This window comes from Megascapheus bottae, chromosome 18 (genome assembly GCF_031878675.1).
Source record: "Megascapheus bottae isolate mThoBot1 chromosome 18, mThoBot2.hap1, whole genome shotgun sequence".
Lineage (NCBI taxonomy): Eukaryota > Metazoa > Chordata > Mammalia > Rodentia > Geomyidae > Megascapheus > Megascapheus bottae.
The window spans coordinates 4390457-4415992 of record NC_143526.1 but is presented as its reverse complement, the minus strand read 5'-3'; the positions used below and the strand labels follow the sequence as shown (position 1 = coordinate 4415992).

General features: G+C 36.7%; 1 protein-coding gene and 1 pseudogene across 5 annotated transcripts in view; one reads left to right on the top strand and one right to left on the bottom strand.

The window, feature by feature from the left end:
- The window catches only part of Rbms3 (RNA binding motif single stranded interacting protein 3), a 765138-nt gene that overhangs the window by 25274 nt on the left and 714328 nt on the right, over positions 1–25536 (bottom strand). The window lies entirely within an intron of this gene.
- LOC150050017 (succinate dehydrogenase cytochrome b560 subunit, mitochondrial pseudogene) lies at positions 2526–3089 on the top strand (annotated as a pseudogene).

Sequence of the window (25536 nt, the reverse complement as noted above, 5' to 3'; positions counted from 1 at the left end):
ACATGTACAGACAGAACATTTTCACATGAAATGATTAGGAGCCTTGAATGGCAATTTTCAATGCCATGGGATAAATTCCAGATCCTATCACTTGTTCCAAAAAGTCTAGACACTGCATCACTAGGATAGTTACGTGAAGAAAGAAAAAATGTGAGATTGGAACAGAATTATGTTTTTGCCTATTTAAACTGGGACAAAATGTTTCTGTTATTGTGTCATCATTGATTGTTGCTGTGGAAACCAAAACCAAATCCGCAGATTATTAGCTCTGAGTTTACACTTCTGCCCAAATCAAAGCTTAACAAGACAAAATGGTTTACATACACTTCCCACAGGGAAAAATTTCATTTTAATTATTTGGGAGGAACACAGATGACTTCACATTTTGATTTGGGAAATTTCCTGAAGAAACTGACGGAGTGACTTTGTTTGAAGTTATCATTAATTTACTTAAGTCTTGCATTGGGTCTTCTGAGTCTTGCTATAAAATTGGGAAAGGTAGTTAACCAATTTCAGAAAGGGGCATTAGCTGGGCTTCAAGTGTCTCATGACAATAATCCTAATATTCAGGAGGCTGACATGATGGTTTCAGTTTGAAGGCAGCCTAAGAAGAAAAGTCCAAAAAACTCTTATCTCCCAAAAATCCTAAAGAAGAGCTGTGCCTCAAGTAGACTACTGGTCTTGAGCAAAAATTGTCAAAGACAATGCCCAGACCTCGAGTTTAAACTGTACTACTTGCATAGACAAAAAAGTCCTCTGTGCGTGTGTGTGTGTGTGTGTGTTTGTGTGTGTGTGTGTGTGTGTGTGTGTGTGTGTGTGTGTGTGTGTGTGTGTATGTAGTGATGTTGGAAGGGTTGTTATTCAAGTCTCACTAAACTCAGTCAATGTGAGCTAGATACATGCAAATTCCCAGGGATGGTGAGAAGAAAGAAGAATATCTAGTAGATAACATCAACAGCATGAATTGCTTCTATTATTCTGTAGCACAAAGTTTCTTGGAACAAAGAAGGATTAATACTTTTGGCAGTAATGTGATGAACTGTCAGGCTTTGTGTGTGTGTCATGCTCTTTAGCATGGCTAAAGAAAGGTGCAATGCTATCTCAAGTAGAGCTGAGATGCAGATTTTAGGCTGTGCTTTTCTAGGATTTGTAGAATTCTAGACTCAGAGTTGAGGGTCCCTATCTGAACCATATCTGGTTGGCACAATGATACCATTTCACAGGCTTGGTTTGACTCAATGACTAGGAATAGCTTCCACGGGTGTAATTCTAAGAACAGTTTCTTTATAAGTCCCTATGTCTCTGAGTGGAAAAGACCATCTTCAGACAGGTGAGCTAGAGAGATTCTACTTGAAAGGGAACCATGGTCTTAGAAGGAAGAGAAAGGCCAAGAGATTCCGCCTGCTAGTTCTTCTATTCTCTCTACCTCTATCAGTAAAATGTTAGATAAGAAGCAAGGTAATAGTGAATGTGTACCCATTTAGAATTATTGCAGTATATGCTTTATGCATTGTAATGATAATATTTATTATCATTATTAATTTTAGAAATAACCAAGTAGAATTATGAGGGACTGATTAATTGAAGAGTGGATGGAAGCCAATACAGAATGATATAAACATCTCCTACTGAGAGAAAAATACTAGAGTAGGAAAGATCACCTTACTTAGTGAGACTAGATTCAGAGGGACGTGCAGGCCATATTACCCATCAATATCCCCGGAAGATCACTAAATGTAACTCACAGTGAGTGATAGATCAGCATATGATAAAATAGCTTCTTAATAGATGGGAAATTGGAATCGATGTCTACGTAGGAAAAGGCATACACTTATTGTAGGTCATCGTATAATACCAAATCATTTCCATCTGAATCTTGAAAGTTTCTTAACGTTACCTACTTTAGTCTCTTTGTAGTTCTTGAGATAGGACTTATACTAGAGGTGGCAAGTATAAACGTAGGAGAAACAAATCTGTCCTTTTTCACAGATGGCATGATTGACGGATAGACAGACATTCAACAAATATAGTAAGAACAATAGCACTACAAGAATATGAGAATTTATCAAGGTTGCAGATAGAAATCAACAAAAATATTTTATATATACCAGCAACAGATAATGGAAAATGAAATTAAATTGATATTCTATTTATATGCATAAGCATATAAGTATTTCATAGTTGACTACATGACATATTTACTACATAATGTTTAATATGTATTAAAGGTTGAGAGAGAGAGAGAAAAAGAGAGGAAGATCTAAAACATCTATCTCAAAATTTAGAAAGAGTTGCTGAGAATAATTGAATAAATGTGAAATAAGAAGAGAGATTAACCACATTGGTTGATGGAAACCCTCATTCTTGTCAATGTGTTAATTATCTTTAAAATGTACACATGAAATCTAAAGTAAAATTAAAGCAGATTTTCCTTAGGGAAAAAAATCCATTTAAAATTGTATATATAAATACAAGGAACCTGAACACTTAAGAAAATTTTGGGTCCCTCTAGGCTGGAATCCAAGATGGCTGCGCTCTTGCTGAGACACACTGGCAGGCACTGCCACCAAGCTTACATTAGTCCTCAACTCTATATCAGATATGCTGTTCCTATGGGAACAACAGCCAAAGAAGAAATGGAACAATTCTGGAATAAGAACACAGTTTTAAACCCTTTGTCCTGTCTCCCCATACACTATATACAGGTGATCTCTTCCACCATGGTACTGGATAGCCATGAGGGGAATGATGTCTTTGATTGGCTTATCATTACTGGTACTCTCTTGGAACTTTGAGACTTATTTGGAGTTTGTGAAGTCCCTGAGTCTGAGGCCAACACGGATCTATACAGCTAAGTTTGTACTGGCCTTGCCTCTCACATATTGAATGGGATTCGATACTTGACATGAGACCTAGGAAAAGGCCTAAAGATTCTCCAACTTTACCAGACTGGAGCAGCTGCTGTCCTGCTTGTTGTTGTCATGCTCTCTAGGGCTGGCAGCCACGTGAAGATTTTAAGTTCCTATCATTGTCTTCCTACAAATTATTACACTGACATCTTTCTGTTTGCCACTCTTACCTTCTACTAATAAAGGTCTTCTGACCAGTTTAGTTCTTTTGAAGATTCCCTTCAGGCTTGATAAGAGAAGCTTATACAATCAGTGGAGTAGAAAAGGTGTAATTTCCCCTCATTTCTAAGAGTAGCTGTAAAAATTCTCTTTTCCTGCACTCAGCTAATAGCCTACAGTGGACCTAGGTACCCTTTTCCCCCTGTTTTGGGCTCTGATTTGGGCCAAGAGTCAGCTTTTAGTTTCTTCTTCCCAAGACCGTGGAAACTATGCCACTTCTGTGGCTGCCCTGGGGGACTGAGGGAAAGGTTTTGGATGCTACTGCCTGTGTGTTGCTTGTTTAAAGAACAATTCTGTTCATTGGTCATAGCCCAGGGCCTTTAGCACTCAAGATGAGGGTAGACGAGAATTATCCTTGCCTACCTAGAGCAAGATAAAGAGAGTTGTTACTTAGAGCTGAGGTTTTGGAAAGAAGACATATAAGTTTGATTCAAGAAGACCCAGAAATTAATCTTGCCTTTTTTTTCTGGAAAAATAAACCTCTTAGTGTCATGTTTTCTAATTAAAATTCATGTACCAACTTTTTCTAAAACTTCAATTAAAAAAACTAATTTAAAAAAATTTGGAGGAAAAATAACATCAAAAGACAGATAGTACTAGAGATCAAGAATTACCTAAAAAGGGCTGGGAGGGGCCGGGAGTTTGGCCTAGTGGTTAAAGTGCTTGCCTATCATGCATGAAGACCCGGGTTCGATTCCTTGGTACCACATACATAGAAAAAAAGCCGGAAGTGGTGCTGTGGCTCAAGTGGTAGAGCTCTAGCCTTGAGAAAGTCCAAGGACAGTGCTCAGGCCCTGAGCTCAAGCCCAGGACTGGCAAAAAAAAAAAAGGGCTGGGAGCATGACCTAGTGGTAGAGTGCTTGCCTAGCTTGCAGGAAACCTTGAGTTGGATTCCTTGGTACTACATACACTGTAAAAGATGAAAATGGTGCTCTGGCTCAAGTGGTAGAGTGCTAGCATTGAGAAAGCCCAAGGACAGTGCCCAGGCACTGAGTTCAAGCTCCAGGAATGGCAAAAAGATATTATCTTTAAAAAACATGTTAATAAGATAATTTGGTACTTTGGCAAGGAAAAGAGTTTGGAGGACATAGAAATTAGATACACTTAATCTATACCTGCAGTGCCCATGCATTTGAGAGCACTGATATATTCAATAAATGTTGCAGGTAAGCTGGATATTTATATTGAAAAATAATACTGACCCCTAATTCTGTGCACCACATAAAATTACTTTGAGATGGGTCATAGATTTTGGAAAAAAGAAGAAAAAAGGTTTCATGGTCTTGGGGGAAAATAAATCCACAAGTTTCTTAACAATGTTCAGAGAGCTAACCGCAATTGACTGAAAACTTGGGGTTTGTAAAAGCTAAGAATTAAGAATTATCAATAGATTGAGGTAAAGTACACACACACACACACACACACACACACACACACACACACATAACTGAATAACCTTATATACATATGCATGTATGTATCCTACAAATAAATCAGAGGCCAAAAAGCCAACTTAAAAAAATAGGCTCAATGGTTTCCCTCATATGTCATAATTAGTATAAACTTTGAACTCTCCTAGCAGAGGTTTACAATAGGGCAAAACCTAGATACATAAGGCCATATAGGATGAGGCTAAATGAAAGGACCTTCAAGATATAGAAACAAGAGCCATATAATGTGTGACTGTTGTTCTTAATGTATTATGTTATTTCTCATCTCATTTTTTGTCTCTTGGTTATCTCACATTGTTACAGTATCTTACCTTGATATCTGATATATTGTATATATGTTTATTTGAAAGAGGATAGGGAAGGGGGAAAACAAGATGGGGGAGGGAAATGGGGACAAAACCATGAGAAGGGGTAACAATGTTTGTTAAGTAATGCATTTTCTGTCTGGCAAATATAATGTAATCCTTCTATTAATTACAATAAAATATAAAAATAGAAATTCAAAAACAGACAATTTTTTAAATAAACAAATTTAAGCCAGGTGCAGTAGCTTACACCTAAAATCCTAGCTATTTAGGAGGCTGAGATTGAGTTTATACTTGGAAACTACCTGCAGTAAAAGTTGTGAGAGTCCCTGTTACAACCAATACAAAACTGGCTGTGGTGGCATGTACCCGTTATCCCAGCTGGTGGGAAGCATACTTAGGAGAACCATGGTAAAGACCCATCCTGGGTGTAAGTGGGAGACACATTCAAAATACCAGCAAAAGTAAAGAAGGCTGAAAGTATAGCTCAAACAGTAAGAGAATCTGTCTGGCAAGTGCACAGCTCTGGGGTTGAGCCTTAGGGTTTAAGCCTCTGTAACATCCAATAAGTAAAAACCAAGTTTGAATGAACTATTTATATCCATAATAGCTTAGATTAATCTTAAGGGTTTTATATTAAGCCAAAACTAAACAAGAGAAAAATGAAAATTCCTAAAAAGTATATTCTAAAGTATATTCTACATGATTTGTTGTATAGTCTAGGGTTTTTCTTTTGTGCTGGAACTGGAATTTCAACTCAGAGCCTGATATGGAAAAGACAAGTGAAAGCACAGGCCCTGTGTGATCTCTTACTACTGTGTACTGATCTACAATGATCTAAATGACAAGTTCACTAAAATTAACAAAAATATAAATTTGTAAATACATATGGTTATGTATGGCTCATGTAATTAGCCACAGGAAAACAAGATAACTTTACTTCATGATTAGTGTATGAATGAAATTTAAGAGCACTATGATGCATCAAAAAGATACCAACATGACAAAGACTACTGAGATCAAGTTCTGGAGAAGATATTTGTTGGAGATGCTGGTGTGTGTTTAGATTGGTGCATTTGTTCTGTAAAGCCACATGGCAGTCCTAGTGTGACAGATGATTTTCAGAACCCTGGTGAAGTAACTACATATTCCTAGGCATGCATACTGCAGAAATGCTTGCAAATATTTGCCACAAGTTATGTTCAAAATATTTAAAGTAACATTAATTTGAACATTTCTAAAATGGAAATGACTTAGGAATTCACCAGCAGAGCTAACAAATTATAATATGTATATATCTACTGTCTTACAAAATTATGAAAAAGAAACTTCCACAAATACAGGCGAGAATCACAGATTTAATGCTGAAGTAGAAATGTTGGGTATAAAAGACTTTATATTGTACAATTCTATATATTAAAGGTTTAAAAATGAAATCAAAGGAAATTGATAGACATTACGACTCTGTATCAACGGAGATTAATAGAAATAATAAGAACAGGGGCCGGGATTTGGCCTAGTGGTAGAGTGCTTGCCTAGCATGCACGAAGACCACGGTTCGATTCCTCAGTACCACATACATAGAAAAAAAGCCGAATTGCACATCCTTTGTATATGTTATATCTTTATATATATATTTAAAAGTTTTCAGAAAACAAAAAGTCAGAGCTTAGATGAAATAAGAAGGCATTGAATAGTTGAGTGGAAGAGTCAGGGAGTAGACTGACAGGGTTATACAAATTAATCTTCTGGGAAGTGAAAGTTTTTCTTAGAGCCTTCCATAAACTGTGGAGTTACAAAGCTACTGTGAAATCCATCAGCATGTTAGAATGCTTTGTTCTAGACATTCTCATTAATTCAAAAGCAGACTGAGAATTGAGTGCAAGCAGGCTAGAAAGCAGTGTTTCTCAGAGTTTGATGTGCAAAGAGTTAGGGACAGGAGATGAGGCTCATGAAAAGGAGAGATTATGTTCTGTCACAGAACCTAGAAAGGCTTGGAGGTGAGAGAAGGAAGAATGGCTCTGAAAAGGTAGAAGAAAATGAACAGAAAGGCAGACTCAATGGAGTCCAGGAGGTGTTATAATAAAGAAATAGAAGACCTTTGGAAGGATGAAGGTGTTTTTGGTTAAGGAGAAGTTCGTGTGAAGCTGAGCATGAGGGAGGGAGTAAACAGCGGTTGCTCATAGCTAATTTCACATAGAATACAGAAAGATTACTGGAAAGCCAGGAATCAAATTCCAATAATGTATTTTTATCTTTCATTTACCTATGAGCAATGATCAGGCATGCAATTTTGATTTCCATTTTATGTACCAAGTTCTGGGTTGAATAAATCACATATAACATGCAAGCATGAATTGGATCCAATAATGACCAGAGGCATTTGGTTTGCTGTTACACCCAGTGTACTGATTAGCTCATTTCCTCTTTTTTATATTAAATCTATATATCATCAGTATCACCTATCTATCTAGTCAATATCAAATCTATCATGTATTTATGTATCTTCTACCTAATTTATCATGCATCAACTATGTTGGGTCTATTTATACATCTATCCATCTGTATATCTATCATTACAGGCATTAATTTTACCAATACACTAATCATAGGAATAGTGTGGCTTAGTAAATCCTTGTACAGTATACTTTTGTATTATCACTGGCTTTTTGTCCCTTTCTGTTTTGCACCTAGATTCCTATCTGCTCCTTTCTTTCCTAGTGATTCTTAATACTCTATTATGTTTGCTATGTTAATATGCTTTACTAATTATAAGTTAAAGAATGTCCATAGTGTGCCCACTTTAAAGGAGTCCATTAAGTCAAACCAACAGTCTTTAAATTTAAATGAAGAAGAAATCATTTAGCAAATGAACTGGTGGATTTATTATGCAGGTGATGTTTTCAGAATACTAATGTGATTATATAACTAAAAAGCTCAGGTCCCCGAGTCTCTCTTAGAATCATCTAAATTTCTTTTCTGTAGTAAAATGGGCTTGTTTCTCTATTTTAGAAATTTAAGAAAGCAATAGTTTGAGAAGACAAAGGAACTCAGAAATCCTTAGTATGCCTAGAAGCTTGGTTATTTTCTATTTAAGTCCCTATGAGTAAAGCTTCATGTTGGATAGTGTAAAGATACTCTGTCAATGTGGAAAAGAGCTCATTCAGCTTCTACCCAGTCCAATTATTAACACTGGGAATTAGAGTAGTTAGCCAAAGGGCAGCTGAAGCAATACAAAATATTTTCTAGTCTGGAGAGAGAATGAATCAGAAAAGAAATAGGTAACAAACATAACTTAACAGGGAAGATGCAGAAATAAAATGCTGATGAAGCAAGAGAGGTAAAGGACACACTGAATCTGCAGGTTGTAAGGAAATTGAGACATGCAACTTTATGGGACAGCATTATTAAGAATAACCTGCACAAGATCTAGAGAAAACCATGTTGATATAGGGGATTGTTAATGGCTCCTTTCACCTCTAATGGTCCTGGGAATTCATGGAAAATGAAGTCTCCATTTGAGGGTGTGAGGGTAAACCAAATTCTCAGGAAGAAGCACAATTTTAGGGAGATACAAGGATGAAAGAACTTTCTGTGCAGCACATAAAGCCCAGAAGTTTGAAGGTAATTGAAACAAAACAAACTATTCTAGCCAGGCCCTCACATCTATAATTTGAGTTACTTATGAGGCTGAGAATGAAAGGGTAATGACAGGCATAGCTCAAGTGGTAGAGCACTGGTGTAGCAAGAACAGAACTCTGAGTTCAAACTGTACTGACACTGAATAACATATTAATAAAAATACTCTAAAATATGTCTCAAGTTAAAGAACTGAATGATGAAATTCCTGATATTCATGTGTTCTAAAACAAAAATAAAGCTCTACAGAGATCAATTCTTTTGATATAGAGTGCGAAATGACTTCTTGGGTTGAGAAATCATGTAAGATTTTACATATCCATAATGTCTTATGATGCTCCAAGAATCTCATTAACTTTATCCTCATACAGAAAACATTTTCTCTCTTGAAGTGTGATTTTCAGTGTCTTCTCTGAGACTTCTTTTAGTAAAAGCGTTAACTTGATGTCTTTCCAGTCCAGATTGTGGTAAACTATTTATTGAATTTCTTGCCAAATGTATTTCCTATGTCACATCTTAAGAAAAAAAGTAGAGAAAAGATATTTTTGGTAGAGTTAGCAGTTCATTTTCAGTTCTACTAAATGTATGCCATTGATCCTCTGAATTAAATGGTACCAAAGTCATCTCAGGGGACATAAACTCTTACCTCCAATTAACTGCGCAAAAACCAGAAGTGAAGCTGCAGTAGAGCACTAGTCTTGAGCAAAAGAGCTCTGGGACAGTGCCCAGGCCCTGAGTTTAAGCCCAGGACTGACCAAAAATAAAAACTAAACTAAAATAAAATAAAAGCTTCTGACCATAATGTAAAACCAGCCATTAAGGTGAGGTCAAAGGAATTTAGGTCCTTTCTAACACCTCCTTTTGGATGAAAAATAACAAAAATAGTTCTCTTTATTATTGTTTTATTTTGTTTTACTTGAACATAACTTTTTGCTTTTTATTCTTTCTCATTGCTGGCACTGTTCCACTTATGCTACATGTCTATTTCTAGCTTTTTGCTGGTTAGTGGGAGACAAGCAACTCTTCAACTTGTTTTCCTGAACTAATTTGAACCTATAGCTTCCGTTCTGGACTTTTGGTGGTTAATTGGAGATAAGAGTGACACAAGCTTCAGTTGCCAAAATAATGGGAGTGCCTGTCATATCGTGCTCTCTTAGAACCCTTATTCTCATACCTCAGCCTCCTGAGGTAGATATGACTACTGGTGTGACATGTTTATGTCTTCCAGCTTCTCCTTTGAGATGTTAAAGAGCTGCTTGAAAAAGTGAAAAGGCAGACAGAATCAAAGGCTTGGGTAACTAAATGAAATCCTGAAGGCCATCTATTTGCCTAGGCATTCTCCATCCCATCCACCCAGAGCCATTTTCTAGGATTACTAGTCACTAGTGAATATGATGACTTATAGTCATCACATAGAAAGGCTACATATAGGAATTGTCATTTTGACCTGTCTTGAACTCTAGCTTCCTATGTGGGAAGCAGGAAATGATTTTCTCTTTGTTTCTATTTCTCCCTCTGTTCTGTTGTAATAAAATAAGACCTATTAACCTTCTACCCTGTGAGATATTCCTATTGTGAGATACCTTGAGATGCTTCCCATGCATGGATACCAAGGATCTGTAATTTTGTATAGAAATGGGGAAGACGAGGGAGGAAGGTTCTTATATATAGATATAGATATATATATTTTACCACTCAGCTTCCATTTCTCCTATTTCAACAGTAACCCATATTTCTCTCAGGTGTATTAGGTTCTCATTCTGCAGTCATGTAGTGCAGGGTTCTAGTGGCAGTATGTTTTGATCCTTTATCCAGAAGTAAATAACCCTAGCAAAGCCAATAACACTTGACAGGTTCTTACTTTAACTTCTGGGAAAGGAATGCTATTTTGCAATGAGATGACCTTTTCTCTTTCTTTGCATAGGGTGGTATATGCATGTGAGTTCACTTGTGACCATTACTCTCTTACCATGACTGGCAAGATGTAGATTTATTAAAGTCTAATGGTAAATGCCCATGTATAGAGAAATCATGTATTTAATGGTATAATTTGATCTTGTCCTTTTCAGTTGCATAGATTCATTGTGTGTGTGTGTGTGTGTGTGTGTGTGTGTGTGTGTGTGTGTATGTGTGCTGGTACATGAATTTGAACTCAGAGCCTTGAGTGATCAATCAGCTTTTTCACTTATGGTTTATGCTATGACACTTGAGACATATCTCCACTTCTGACTTTTGGAGATAGGACTCTTGTGAGCTTTCTGTGTGCGCTGGCTTTGAACAGAATTCTTCAGATTTCAGCTTCCTGAACAGCTAAGATAGCAGGTATAAACCCATAGCACCTGGCTTCAATTTCATTTTAAATGAAGCCATTTTGAAATTGGTGTTTCTTTCTTCTTGTAGTTGGGAAGGTTATATAAATTTGGAAGCAGAAATTGGGAAAGAGAGATTGAGTCAAAACGAAATATACCAACTCTGATAGAACTGGCTAAAATTTTTCTGACCTGGGAAAACATAGGCTTCTGAGTTTTGCCTCTATGGTATTTAACCTTAACTTACCCTGTTCATATTAGTTAATAGGTGAAGAAATCTTCCCCTGCATTGATATTTGACCACCCAGTTTGAACATTCATGCAAATCCAATCGGTCTAATTGCCTGAAATAGTTTCACCACTAATTATAGAAACTTATGAAATGTCATAATTAAGAGACTCTAATTAAGCAAAATTTGTTGAGATCTCCTTGGAAACCCACATTGAGGATTAGTCTCATTCTACATTTACCTTATGACTAAAAAATCCATCACAACATCACAATTTGATTCCTAGAGTTTAAGGATAAACATGAAGAAATTAGGATCACACCATTATAATTGGTCCCCCAAAAGTTGGGAGAGTCCTGAGAACAAGATAAAGGTTATTTTCATAAGGATAAACAAATTAAAAGACTATAGCTGATTGGATAGGCAATACAGGTGTAAAGATCCCAAAGATTTTAGAAGATGCTAAAGAGAAGAGAATGTATATTGGGGATGTAGCACAATGGGAAGGGATTTTCCAGTGGTCCCAAATTCATCAATTTGCTTGTGTTGTCTCTCCATGGGATACTCAATGCTAGATCCAGTGTCTCCTGGAATTCTATCTCTAGAATCATATTCTATCGTATCATGCTACTTTCTTGCCCATGGGATTTCCTGACCTTTCTTTATTTGCTAAATGTTAATTTTTTCACGTATCACTTATGTAACTCTTGCTGTTAACATTTGGAGACTTAATTTGCTGAACTAAATTTAACATGATGCTATGATTCCAAATTGTGTTCTATTAGAGACTGAAAATTAAATACTACAAATGCTGCAAGAGGGTTTAGCCAAATATACATATAACCAGGTATTCAAGCATTTTAGAAAAAGCATTTTTATGGATTCTTTTTTCCATACATTTTTATTGTAATTAATGGAGGGGTTACAGTTATATTCACCAGAGAGAAGGAGCATTACTTCATACACAATGATACCCCTTCTCATGTTTTTGTCCCTATTTCCCTACACTCCCTTCCCTCATCTTGTTTCCCCCTTCCCTTTCCTATTTCAAATAAACAAATAAACATATATACAATATACCAGATTACACGGTAAGATACTGAAACAATATGAGAATAACCAAGAAACAACAAAAGAGATGAGAAATAACATAGTACATTAAGAACAACATTCGCTCATTATGTAGCTCTTATTTCCATATCCTGGAGGTCATTTCATTTACCCTCATCTTACATGCCCTTATGTATCTAGGTTTTCAAGGAAACCACCATCCCATTAAAAGATGGGCCAAAGACTTCCCTGAAGAAGAAATAAGAATGGCCTATAAACACATGAAGAAATGCTCAACATCTCTGGCCATAAATGAAAGGCAAATCAAAACAACCTGAAATTCTAACTTACCCCACTTAGAATGGCCATGAGCAAGAAATCTAATAACAACAGATGCTGGAGGGGATGTGGCCAGGAGGGATCACTACTACACTGTTGGTGGGAGTGCAAACTTGTTCAACCACTATGGAAAGCAGTGTGGCAGTTCCTCAAAAGACTAAACATAGAGCTCCTCTATGACCCAGCAATTCCACTACTTGGCATTTACCCACTCATCCAGCAACAAGGACATACTAAATCCATTAGCACAATGATATTCATTGCAGCACTATTTAACATAGGGAAGATATGGAACCAACCCAGATGCCCCTCAGTAGATGATTGAAACAACAAGATGTGGTATTTATACACAATGGAATTCTATGATGCCATCAGAGAGAATGGCATTGCCCTATTTGAAAGGAAATGGAAAGACTTGGAAAAACTCATATTAAGTGAAGTAAGCCAGACCCAAGAGAACATAGGCTCAATGGTTTCCCTCATTTGTAAAAATTATACACAATGGAATTCTATGCTGCTGTCAGAAAGCATGACATCGCCCCATTTGTTAGGAAATGGAAAGACTTAGAAAAAATCATATTAAGTGAAGTAAGCCAGACTCAAAGGAACTTAGGCTCAATGATTTCCCTCATTCATCATAATCAGTAGAAACCTTGGGCTCTACTAGCAGAGATCTGCAATAGAGCAAAATCTTGATACATAGGGCCATATAGTATGAAGCTAATTGAAAGGACCTCCAGGATATTGAAACAAAAGCCATATAATGAATGATTGTTGTCCTTAATGTACTATATTGTCTCTCATCTCCTTTGCTGTCCCTTGGATATCTCATATTGTTATAGTATCTCACTTTGTTATCTGATATATTGAATTTATTTGTATTTGGATATTTGAAATTTGATAGGGAAGGGGGGAAAACCAAGACGGGTGGGGGGTGTGGGGAGGAGGGTAATGGGTACCAAGACATGTGAAATTAATGCACCTTCTATCTGGCAAATATCATGTAACTCTTTTACTAATTACAATAAAAAATAATAATAAAAAAATAAAAAAAAATTTAGTACAAAACTTGAACACTCCTAGCAGAGGATTACAATAGCTCAAAACCTAGATACATAAATAAGGCCATATAGGATGTATACCTTTGAATAAGTTATACTCTGCAAAAGAAATGTGTGGTACCTTTCTGATGGTTGTCCCAAGCATCAAGCTAACTCTGAGCAGCCCTGTTTAAAAAAGAAATAAACCAACCCAATCATTTTAGTTTTCTCTTCTTTGCCTTTTTCATTCTTTGCACCATTGATTTTCTCTTCTATAGGACTTACTTAGAGTTTAAGTGTTTATTGTAAGTCCTTTATTATTTCTAAGAAGACAAACATATTTTGTTCAGATAAATTCTAAATGGGATTTTGTTTATTTTTTTTTGCCAATCCTGGGCTTGAGCTAAGGGCCTGAACACTGTCCTTGGGCTTTCCTCAAGGCTAGTGTGCTACCCTGAGCCACTGCACTACTTCTGGCTTTTTCTATGTATGTGGTACCGAGGAATCGAACCCTGGTCTTCATGCTTGCTAGGCAGGCACTTTACCACTAGGCCAAACTCCTGGTCCCTGTTTATTTATTTTTAAACCATCAGTATCTCATCAAGTGCTAGGTTTCAGAATTTTCTCAAAATTGGAATGACAAGAATATTAAAAATAATATTGTGATTATCTACTTAATGGATATCCTGATTTCGTTAGTCTAGAGAATACTTGAGTGTGAGATATTTAATGCTGTCTTGGTAAATCTAATATACCTTCAATATATATATATACCTTTTAGATTTACTACAGTAGAGGATGTTTGGGAAATTAGACTTCAATTTCTTCCATAAAGATATATGAATGATAAAAAATATCAATCAAATTTCTTGATGAGTCTATGTTTAATATTCTGAATATTGGTCATTTTTTTCATGAGATTTCTTCTTGGATTAAGAACAAAGAAAGAAAATACCAACAAATTTCAAAATATGAAAACAAAAACTTGAAATCAATTGTGAAGGGCACAGAAAATAAACAAATGTACGCATAAGAAAATTTCTTCCCATTTCTGCACTGACATATTATTCAGAGACTGAGAATCTCAAAACAAAAAAAGCCGAAAAAAAAGTACATCCATTGTTACTAGCAGTGACTCAATGTGAATCTTCAGACATTGAAGGTCAAACTAGGATATGAAATTGGAGACTCAGTTATGAGCTTTGTTTCTCCTTTTATATATTTTATAAATACAAACAGTAAAAGAGAAGGATTAGATGCTGCCAATTCTGCAAACCCCTTAATATCCAAATATAAGGTAATCCTCTTAGCTGTTACTGACACCAGTGGAAAGTAAAAAGGAGCCAATTTAGTTATTATCCTAATTGCTAGAGGCTCAAAGCAATCTGCTAAGAAGGCAGAAGTTCGTTGACATGGTATGATCTTGGTCTATTTTGAAAACACTTTAATTCACGACATTAGAAAAAAATCTCTTATGTAAAAAGACTGGAAGGCAGTTTTTTATACCCACTTTACTGCAGATGTGTTTGTGAGAAATGATGGTTCCATTATCTCAAGACCAGAAGGATTCTAAAAGATGTGTGTGTGTGTGTGTGTGTGTGTGTGTGTGTGTGTGTGTGTGTGCCTGCCTGACAGTACTGGGACTCAGGGCCTCACAGGCTCACTTGGCATTTTTGCTCAAGGCTAGAGCTCTACCATTTGAGTCACTGCTCCAATTCTGACTTTCCACTCGTTAACTGGAAATGAGTCTTTTGGAGTTGTCTTCCTAGACTGGCTTTGAATCTGGATCGTCATATCTGAGATTTGAAAGGACCTAGTGAAGGACATAAGTGAGCAAGTATGGACAGTTTGTCCCCTCCTCCCCCATTCTCCTCCTCTTCCCCCCCCCCACCAGTGACCACCAGAGGAGGGCCTTGAGTCCTGCCATGTTTCAGGCCAAACCCACCTTTCTTCATTGGACCACAAGTTCATCCCCACCCCCCTCAAGAAAGGGTATGGCTTGTTTGAAGCAAACCAATCATGAGTCCAGGCTAGCCCACCATCCTGTGGCCAACATGCCAAAGAAGGTCTGGCCTGATGCAGACATGCAGATATTGTTTGTCAGGATGCCTGGAGGGAGGAGAAAAGGGAGGAGGATGGGGCCAACATACAACCACAACAACCCAGGAGCACAAAGTGAAACAGTTGGAGCTAAACCACTTGTGATATATCTCCACTTGCAGCTTTTTTGCTAGTTAACTGGAGATAAGAGTCTCTTGGATTTTTCTGTCAGTCCTGTCAGTTATCTGCTTGAGTAGCTAGAATTATAGACAGGAGCCAATGGCACGTACCCGTGTTCACTGAATGTTTTGTGTATTACCTTTCCGGCTTTAAGGCAACCAATAATTTTCCCCTGATCTGTCAGATTCTCATGTCTTCTCATTGGACCTGGTCATTCAATGTAACTTACCATGGAAGAGAGGTGATGAGCAGAAGCCACTGTGGAAGGGAGTATGCTGTCTTTCTTACGCATTATAGAGCAGGAGCACATTGCATGGAGTGTAGTGAGGCCTGAGAACCTGGTGTGTTTTTACTTAGCTGAATAAAATAATAGCATTGACCTCTTGGTGAGACCCCCAAAGAAGGAATTTTAGGACTTGGGCACTATTCAGGTGTGCCTGTATATAGTTTGGCGCCTTACTGAATTCACAAAGGAACTTGAAGTCTAAACGGTTTGGGTGTTAAATACAAATGCCAGCAGTGTGAATTTGAAAGCCAATAGACTTGAAAATTATAAAGCCAATGGCAAAAGAATTCTATTGAGTGTAAGGGATTGACAAAAATCATATCCCATGTCTGAACTAGCCAACTTCAAGAGCAAACAATCAAAGATATGTTCCCTAATGGAATGAAAATAAACTTATTTGTATGATTGCTGAAAGAATTAAAAAAACAAACATGAAGGTTGCTACTTAACATTTATATTTCATTACATCTGTAGGATAAATTAAGAGGAAAACTATCTCTTTGAGATGTACGAATTCAAGAAAGAGAAATCTATAGGCAGAAACAACTGAAAAGAATGACTTTGAAGCCTGATGTTTTATCCTTATGAGTCCTCATAATATGCAAGAGTTTTGGACATTATTTAGAAAAGACTAGTTAAATTCCCTGTGGACTGTCATGAAGCATTTGGATAAAACAAATGAGAAAGAGAAGAGAGAGAGATCCTTGTTGAATCATGACTGAAAATCCTACTTAAGGCAAACCAACTATGTCCAATACCTGATTGCCTTTCTCCAACAGGCTCTCAATACACTAGTGCATCACTAACATGTGGGTCATGATATTTGTTTCAATTTCAGTGATGGAAAGATCTAGAGGCCTTTATTTGTCCCTGGTTATCATTCTCAACGATAATGGTACAGCTGGACCCATGTCTTCCAAAAAGCCTATAAAAAGCATGACATATGGTATTGATCACTTAAAATAATAATTATTACTACTATTTTAATTGATCAATATTATAATAAGGCAACAATGTGTCATGCTGCTGGGACAGCAACAGTGTGCACGTAAGGGACTTTGGCAATTAAAAGAGTATGAAACTCCTTTCCCAAGGTGACTCCAGGGAATCAATTATAATCATGCTAGTAAGATATATGAGTGTGATGGCTATCTACAGAAAATAATTAACCAAATGAGACCTTTTGGACAAGTGACAGGGCTGAAGGGCAGGCATATTTCAAACAGACACATTATAGGTCTCTACTAATACCTTATATTATGCAATGACCATTTCCCAATAATCCTACTTGCTCCAAATCCTTTTAATTTTTCTTCTATTTCCTTGTTCACAATCCTTTCTAAAATTAAATTCAGAAAGTTTTTGCATTCAGTTAATTCACATTTCTGAGTTAATTCTTTTTAGTTGTTTATATTCCATGTTTAGTTGATTCCTATTTCTAAATGTTTTGGGTCTGTATTACACCTGCTATTTTAATCTCTTGTGAAGATTAGGATTGTACTGCATATCCTTCTAGGAATCAACACTCCTAGATGTAGGAGTCACTTATTCAGTTGATAAATTTTTCTCTAAACTTCTAAGAACCTACAATCTGAAACTGGAGTGGAGGACAATTGGGTTGGACAATCTACAGCATCTGGGAGAGCAGAAAAAGGTTCTAATTAATATGAAGCTTAGAGAGTTTCCACATCTGTCTGTGGAAATCAGAAGTCTTGTGGCATAGGAGATGGGTGAGATGTGACCAGCAGAGAACACATGTGCAGCAAGGAAGAAATTTCAGGATCAACATAAACAAAGATAGGGAAAAAAGGAAGCATTCAGAACCAACTCAACCAAGAAATCAGTGTGACCAGAGAAAACAGAGCCACGAAGGGTCACAGGAAGAAAAGCAGCCAACAAATAGAAGGCTCTTGAGTCTTTCTATATTCTTTGTAGTCTTTGATGTATATGGTTCATTTATTTATTTCTCGATGGTAAAATGGTTTGAACTCAAGACTAGGCAGGTCCTTTGATGCTTGAAATCAATCAATATCATTTCTTCCACTTGAAAATAGGGCTTTGCTTTTTGCTTGAGCTAGACTAGGATTGTAATTCTCCCAATGTTAACTTCTCACATAGCTGGGCCATGAGGTATACACACTATACTTAATTGAGAATGTGGTTTCATAAACTTTTTGCCTGGTCAAGAGTCAAAATATAGTCCTCCAGATTTTAACCTCTCCAGCAGCAAAGATTACAGTAGTAAGCTCCGGTATTCATCTATACTTACGGGTCTTTTTTGGGGGGACTGGGAAAATAACACATTAAGAATCTTCACTTCCATCATTTACTCAATAATTTCTCAAAAGTACTTAAAACAACCTCCAAAGTTGTACAAAATACTGTATGATAAACTAAGTGAGAACAGTTAGGAAGAAAGAAGGGAATGTGAAGTGATCAAGCAGCCAGATAAAGTAAATATTATGAAAAGCTAATCAGAGTTGTTTGGCAATGAATTACACAAGTCGTGTCCATTACGTAAGGAAGTAAACCAGGTGCCCTGAAGAAAGATTCCCAGAGTGGAGGCAAGAGAGAGGTGAGTCTGCAAAGCACAGACACTGTAGTATAATGAACAATTTAGTCTTCCAGTAAGCAAGGAAATTTCCAGGGGCTATTTATTGTAATGCCCTTGAGCCATAACAGAGTGGCTTCGTGCCAGGGAATACTTTATGAAAAGCAATTCTTCAGGGGACCAATGAGATGTAGTCATCTAGATGAAACAGCTTTCTCAGCTTAATCTAGAGACATAATTTAGACTAGCGAAGGAGAACAAATATACCACCTAATAGGCAACTATTTCTCCAAAACCATTATTTCTCTTTGCCAGGTTTTGAAAGCTATGATTGATAAAGGACTTTGGAATTGTTCAACTTTTCAACAGGCTCATGGAATACTCTTGTATTTACTATTGCATACAGAGGTCTATATGTTTATCCATTAGCTGAAATTAGCATTGGACAGAAGAATCTATGAGAGCCCACAGACAGAGATTAGTTGAGGAAGAAGAAAAAGTTCTGTTTACTCTCACATTGAGACTGAAGAGCAATCCTGCTATCAACTGTGGTGCTACCGAATGGCATGGCCTTAAAAACCTCTTCACCAGACATCATCTCTGTACTCTCACAAGAAACATTCCTGGTGTACAATGGTTGCATGTTCAAGGACTGATAGTAGAAAAAATGCCTTTAACTTCACAAGTCTGATCCGTACTCTGCTTTCTGGAAGGAATCCAATGGTAGAGATAGTTATCTACTATGGTAACTTAGAAAATTATATCCAGACCATATTTTGAATATGAAGCTTTAAAAATATTTGCCTCTGGAGAAATCCAGACATGTATATAAATAAAAGAATAAAGAGAAGGGTCAGAAGTCAACATCAGAAAAATCTTGTAATAATAAAACTAAAAAGGTACAAAGAATAATAAAGGAGAATGAGCAGGTTAAATCCAAAATGTTGTGTGCAAGTAGAATTTACATGAAAAAATATTGTATGCAGGAGAGAGTGTTCCAAAATGTTCCTGAGGTTTTAAGTACAGCTGACTGGATGAAATACAGCAGACAATTCATGAGAGATTTGTAGTCCTGTTCCAAGCTCAGTTGATTATTAAATCATAAGATTTGTACCTATAAAGAAAAAACACTACTCTAAACCATAGACAAAGACCTTAAAAAACCTTATACTCCCAGCTATCCTTTAACTTTAGGAATCTTGGCTTATAGCTATAATCCTTGAATCCAAGAGAATTCTGCAGAAGAGAGTGGTCTGTGAGGAAAGATAGGAGGCTGGAATTGTAAATATGATTTTTGACCTCTCAGTGAGCCAGCTAAGGGTTTAAGGTATAGATTGAAGCCATCTAGAAAGTAGTTGAAAACACTGGTATGGAAATTAAAGCAAGGGAGCTGAGAGGCAGTTGCTAATGCTTGTGGTCTTAGATACTCAGCAGGCTGAGATCTAAGGATCATGATTTAAAGTCAGCCCACGCAATTAAGTCCATGGGATTCTTACCTCTAATTAACCTGCACAAAAGCTAAAAGTGGAGATCTGACTCAGTAGTGGAACATCAGTCTTGTATGAAAAAGCCAAGTGAGAGTAGAAGGCCCTGAATTTAAGTCTCAGTATCAGCACCAGACAAAACAAAAGTAAACAACAACAACAACAAATTCAAGAGAAAAAGATAGAATTATAAATTTGTTGTAACCACCTATGTGATATGTAGAGAAGAAGCAGACAGCACCATTGAGGAAGAGAAAGAAGTTACTAAACAGTGCCTGAGAATCTTGAAATAGAAGGAATCTATATATTTCTTACACAGAGGAAACATCATAATAAGTATATGCTGAAGAGGGTATGTGGGAAACAGATGCTAATTAATGTGTTAGGACCATAAAACCTGGCTATGATCCACAAAGTTAAGAACATAGAAAGAAGGCTTAATTCTGACAAAAAATAGGAACATGGTTTGACTAAATAGTATGATAGGAAGAGAGGGGAAATGATGAATTACACCTTTGAAGTCAAAAAGGAATCTTGAAGATCAGTTCAAATAATTATCTTCCAATAAAAAGGAAGTAGACACCATGTGACCCAAAATGGTTGATCTTGATTTGGAACTTGGAAAGGTCAAAATGTTTAAAAGAAGCTGATGCTGGTGGCTCATGGCTGTAATGCTAGCTACTAAGGAGTTTGACACTTTTAGGGTCTCTTAGTTGAAGCCAGCCTTTGCAGCAAAGTCTGTAAGACTCCTTCTCCAATCAGCCAGCAAAATGCTAGACTGGAAGTCTGTCTCAAGTGGTTCAAGTACCAGCCATGAGTAAGAAAGCTGAGTGAGAGATCAAGATTCTGATTTCTAGGGGAAAAAAGATTGAAAGAACATACATATGAGTGTTAATCTGAACTTAAAGTGAACCAATTTGTACAGTACACAAACGGCATCATCAAACATCACACATTAGTCCACATAAAATACTAAGGCCAAGAGTTGACATATATTGTATTCTCTGTGTGTGGAATTCAAGTCATTCCATATGCCCTGAATATATGCCCTGAATACATTTTGAAATATCTCATGCAAACATTTATATTTCATCAAGGTCTTTAGTGTTTGCTGTACTTTTCTCAGACAATATTATAATTGTCTTTGAGATAACAAAAGAATGTATGGGAAAAAATGTCAGGTAACCTTTAATTAGCCGGTAGCTATTTATTTGCAGAGTCATCATATTTCTAATTAGACAATTTTCAAAGGTTAACAACAATTATTAAACAAAGTCCTGTGATAAAAGACAGGTACAAGACTTCCTATATAAAACAATAAGACGTCTCCTTTTCTTTCTGACATCAATGAGCACTTCTTGTCAGCGACAAGACTAGCCATGCTCTATCCATCCCATCTTCTAGATGACACTCAAGACGCCCATTTGTTCAATTGTCCTTCACTTCAGGAACAAATCCAGTGCAGAATATGTCATCTCTTCATGTTTGCCCTTCTCAAATTGTGAGGACAAAGTCTCAGAATAAACATGGAAACCAACTCTCTGGACATGCCCTCTGCGCCAACAGGTGTGTACTTCTATTTAACTCTCTCCTTTAGTTGCTCTCTGATTTTGGCTGGCAGGCTTCAGTCTTTCAGAACAAGCATGTTAAATATTCCAATGTGATTATATTGCTGAAGTAGCTGCTCATTTTTAAAGAGAATCCACATTTCCTAGGCTTCTGTGCTCCTCCACATCTCTGTCTCTTGGGCAGATGGCTAGACTCTGAGTAAGCATATAACATAATGAAGGAAATCCAGAGAGGGGCCTGCAAGCCATCATTCTAAAGCTAACCTGGCTTTGCTGTCACTGGAAATAAATCTATGTCGTGTACATCAAAGGACACTGTTAGTTGAAAACCTTGCCAAGAGTTTTGTTTCCATTTGCAAGGACACTTGATGCAACATGATTACAGTTTTGCTCTGTAATATCAAGGTCTGTTAGCTGATGGCTTTTCCATCAATATTTAATCAAAAGAAAAGCACAGTGAATTCACATAAGTACATAGGTCAGTAAAACAAATAGAAAAGGACTCACCTGATAAGAAATAATACATGGTTTTTGATATAGTTCACATTATCAGAATGAATAAAACTTAGTCTCAGAAAGGGAGGTAGGATTTTCAATACCTTAGGAAGTAGATGGAATTTAAATGGCATCTGGCTGGCTTTGATAGATGGAAGTATTTTTATAATAAACAGTTTTGGAAAACAAATGGTCTCTGGCAACAAGAGACTTTACTTCAGAATACTGAGAAAGGATGCATAGATGTTAGATGTAATATCAATATATAATTTAAATTACATTATCTATAGTGCTAATTTGAAATGTGTTTTTAATTCTATAAACTAGAAGGTTCTGGAAATCTCATGACAAAAAAGCAGGAAGAGTTTTAGCTTTCTGTACATATAGACATCAAGGAATAGAATTCGTCATTTAAAACTGGCATTTAGAAATGTACAACATGTAAACATGGAACCAGGTAACTTGCAGGGATGGAAAAGTTTGGGCAAGATAAAGGAAAATGAAACAAAAGCCATATAATGAATGATTGTTGTCCTTAATGTACTATGTTGTCTCTCATCTCCTTTGCTGTCCCTTGGTTATCTCATATTGGTATAGTATCTCATTTTGTTATCTGATATATTGAATTTATTTGTATTTGGATATTTGAAATTTGATAGGGAAGGGGGGAAAACCAAGACGGGAGGGGTGTGTGTGTGTGGGGGAAATGGGTACCAAGACTTGTGAAAAGGTATCAATGTATGTGAATTAATGCACCTTCTATCTGGCAAATATCATGTAACCCTTTTACTAATTACAATAAAAAAAAGAAAGAAAAAAAAGAAAGGGTAATATTGATTAAGATGCATTATATTGACATGTTAAATTGAAATAATTTTGGACAACTATTTAAAGATAATAAAAATGATAAAATTTAAAACAATAAAATTTGCTTTTATTATAAAGAACATCAAATATTTTAACAGTAGTAGTTAATTAGCTATGAAGATAGTGACCTTTTGGTAGGTGGATGAGTTCACACAACATTTCTCAGTGCCTTTTGTCTATAGAGGCACTCAAAAACTCTAATCCATTTCTATAATGAGATAAAATGTTAGTAAATATTGCCTCCAAAGTAAGTAATAGATTTGAGATGCAATGATTGGAAATTAGGGGAGTGGTAGAAGTCATTATTTCTGAAACCACTATTATCATTACAATCATTGTCCTCACCTTTATTTCCATGTACACATAATCCAGATCTGTGTTATGATAAATAAGCATTGCCCTAAACTCATGTACATACAACATTTTCTATTAATATTTGAGTCAGTGATGTCTCTAGTCAATATTACAAAAAGTTTAAACCTTGAAAATTTGCACAATAATCATTTTATATTCTTTCCTATAATCTTCCTGAGTATAATATATGAAAAACTTACCATTGTTGGGTCATTTTTGTATTGTGATTACGTATTTATGATTTTTTTCTTACATTAATTTAGCTAATAATATCATAAAAGTTCAGCCAATAGGGAAGATATGTAATTACCTCCTGTAATATTTCTTATATGTTTATGTATTACAGAATGTATTTTAAAACACTAGCTCACTTTAAGGTTCTGAGCTACCAAAGCTAATGTGACATTAATGACATTCCAAACATCTTAGGACACTTCTAGTGGTAAGTCAGGTTCTTCCTAGGACAGCACCTCAATGCATTCTTACATCATTGTTATGTACAGATAAAAAAAGATTCCTACATATTATCATTTACACTTGTGGGGAGGAAAAGTAAAGTGCAGAAAATCTTAGGTACTCTTATTGTGATGTGATTTTTCACTAGTGGAACCAGGGAACCTGGGAACTTTCTCTGAGCTCTTCAGCTCATGGCTAGAGCTCTACCATTTGTGTCACAGCACCACTTCCAATTTTCTGGTAGTTAATTGGAGATAAGGATCTCAAAGACTTTCATGTCCTGGCCCGCTTTGATTACAGGTATCAGCTACCAGCACCTGGCACACTCTACCACTTTGAACCACATTGCCACTTTGGGTTTTCTGGTGGTTAATTGGAGATAAGAGTCTCACAGACTTTCTTGCCTGGACTGGCTTTGAACCATGATCCTCATATCTCCTGAATAGGAGGACTACAGACTTGAGCCATAGGTGCCTGGCCTCATTTTGCCTCTTTACTGGGACATTATAGTATACTAGAGTCTCTTATCTCATTGGCATTACTTCATTGATAACAACAGGAACTAAAGACATTGAGTTTCTGCGTTGAATTATGCCAGGATTAGAAAATGGTGGCACATTAAAAGGTGCAATTGAAAACATAGCAGATCAGTGCATGTGTGGGAACAAGTGGGATAACGTGTGATGTACCTCACCTAACTTGAATTGCAAGGCCAAAAAATTTAGTTTCCTCTTTCACACTCTTTCATTCATCTGGGAAGAGGTACTGTCCCAGACACTGAATTCAGGAATCATTCATCATCTTGCTTTTTGTAATAAATGACAATTCTATTCACAGTTGCATCATTTAAAAAGCAAGTAATATTTTCTTAACTGCTTGTGTTATATGTCATACTCTTAGAAAGAAGGGCCTAAAAATGCTAAATTTTAACTCACAGAAAGCACTTCAACAGAAACATACACTACTTGGTTCTGGCATTTTACTTTCTGATAAAGTAATTTCACAAGGAGTCTGGAGGAAGGTGAACAAGTCTGTTAGGCAGCTTCTCTCCAGGATCAGAAGTCTCAAGCCTGCCTCAGGCAAGTGCTGGATCTCAGTCAGCTCACTGGCCACTTCCCTGACTGGAGGAGCCTTCAAGTTGCCACTTTGTGCTGATGATTAAAAAGAGAACCCTGAGCTCTTATGAACAGATGTGCTGATTCATGAGCATGTAATTTGTGCATTGTCAAATCTCTTGTTGCCTCCTGTTATGTGGGCTCTGTTCTTGGGTAAATGACTAAGGCACAAGTGACAGTGAGTGCTGCTGCATGGAACATTCCAACTCAATGGCTGCCACTTACTTGCTGAAGGCAATGCTGAAGTCAGCATTGCATGGCTTGGCTTTTGCATGGATGAGGGTGCTGTGACTTGCTAATGGTGCTTTGCTCTGATCTTGCCACAGAGGATAGGCTTGCCCTGCACAGTGCTTGGTTTTCTGACAAGAGCAGGAAATTTCCTTCTACAGAGTATAAAGTAAAATGCAACATTCAAAAAGGAACTATCAGAGACAAATGGAATCACCAATAGAATAGAGTAAGACTGACTTCAGTGGGTATCAGTCAGTATCGACAGTTTGCCTCCTGTGCTGTGACGTCACAGATTTTATGATGTGGATTTTGTGTTTTTCTCTGTCTCTCCATCTCTCTGTCTCTGTCTGTCTCTGTCTCTGTCTCTGTCTCTCTCTTTCTCTCTCTCTCCCATGTGTGTGTGTGTGTGTGTGTGTGT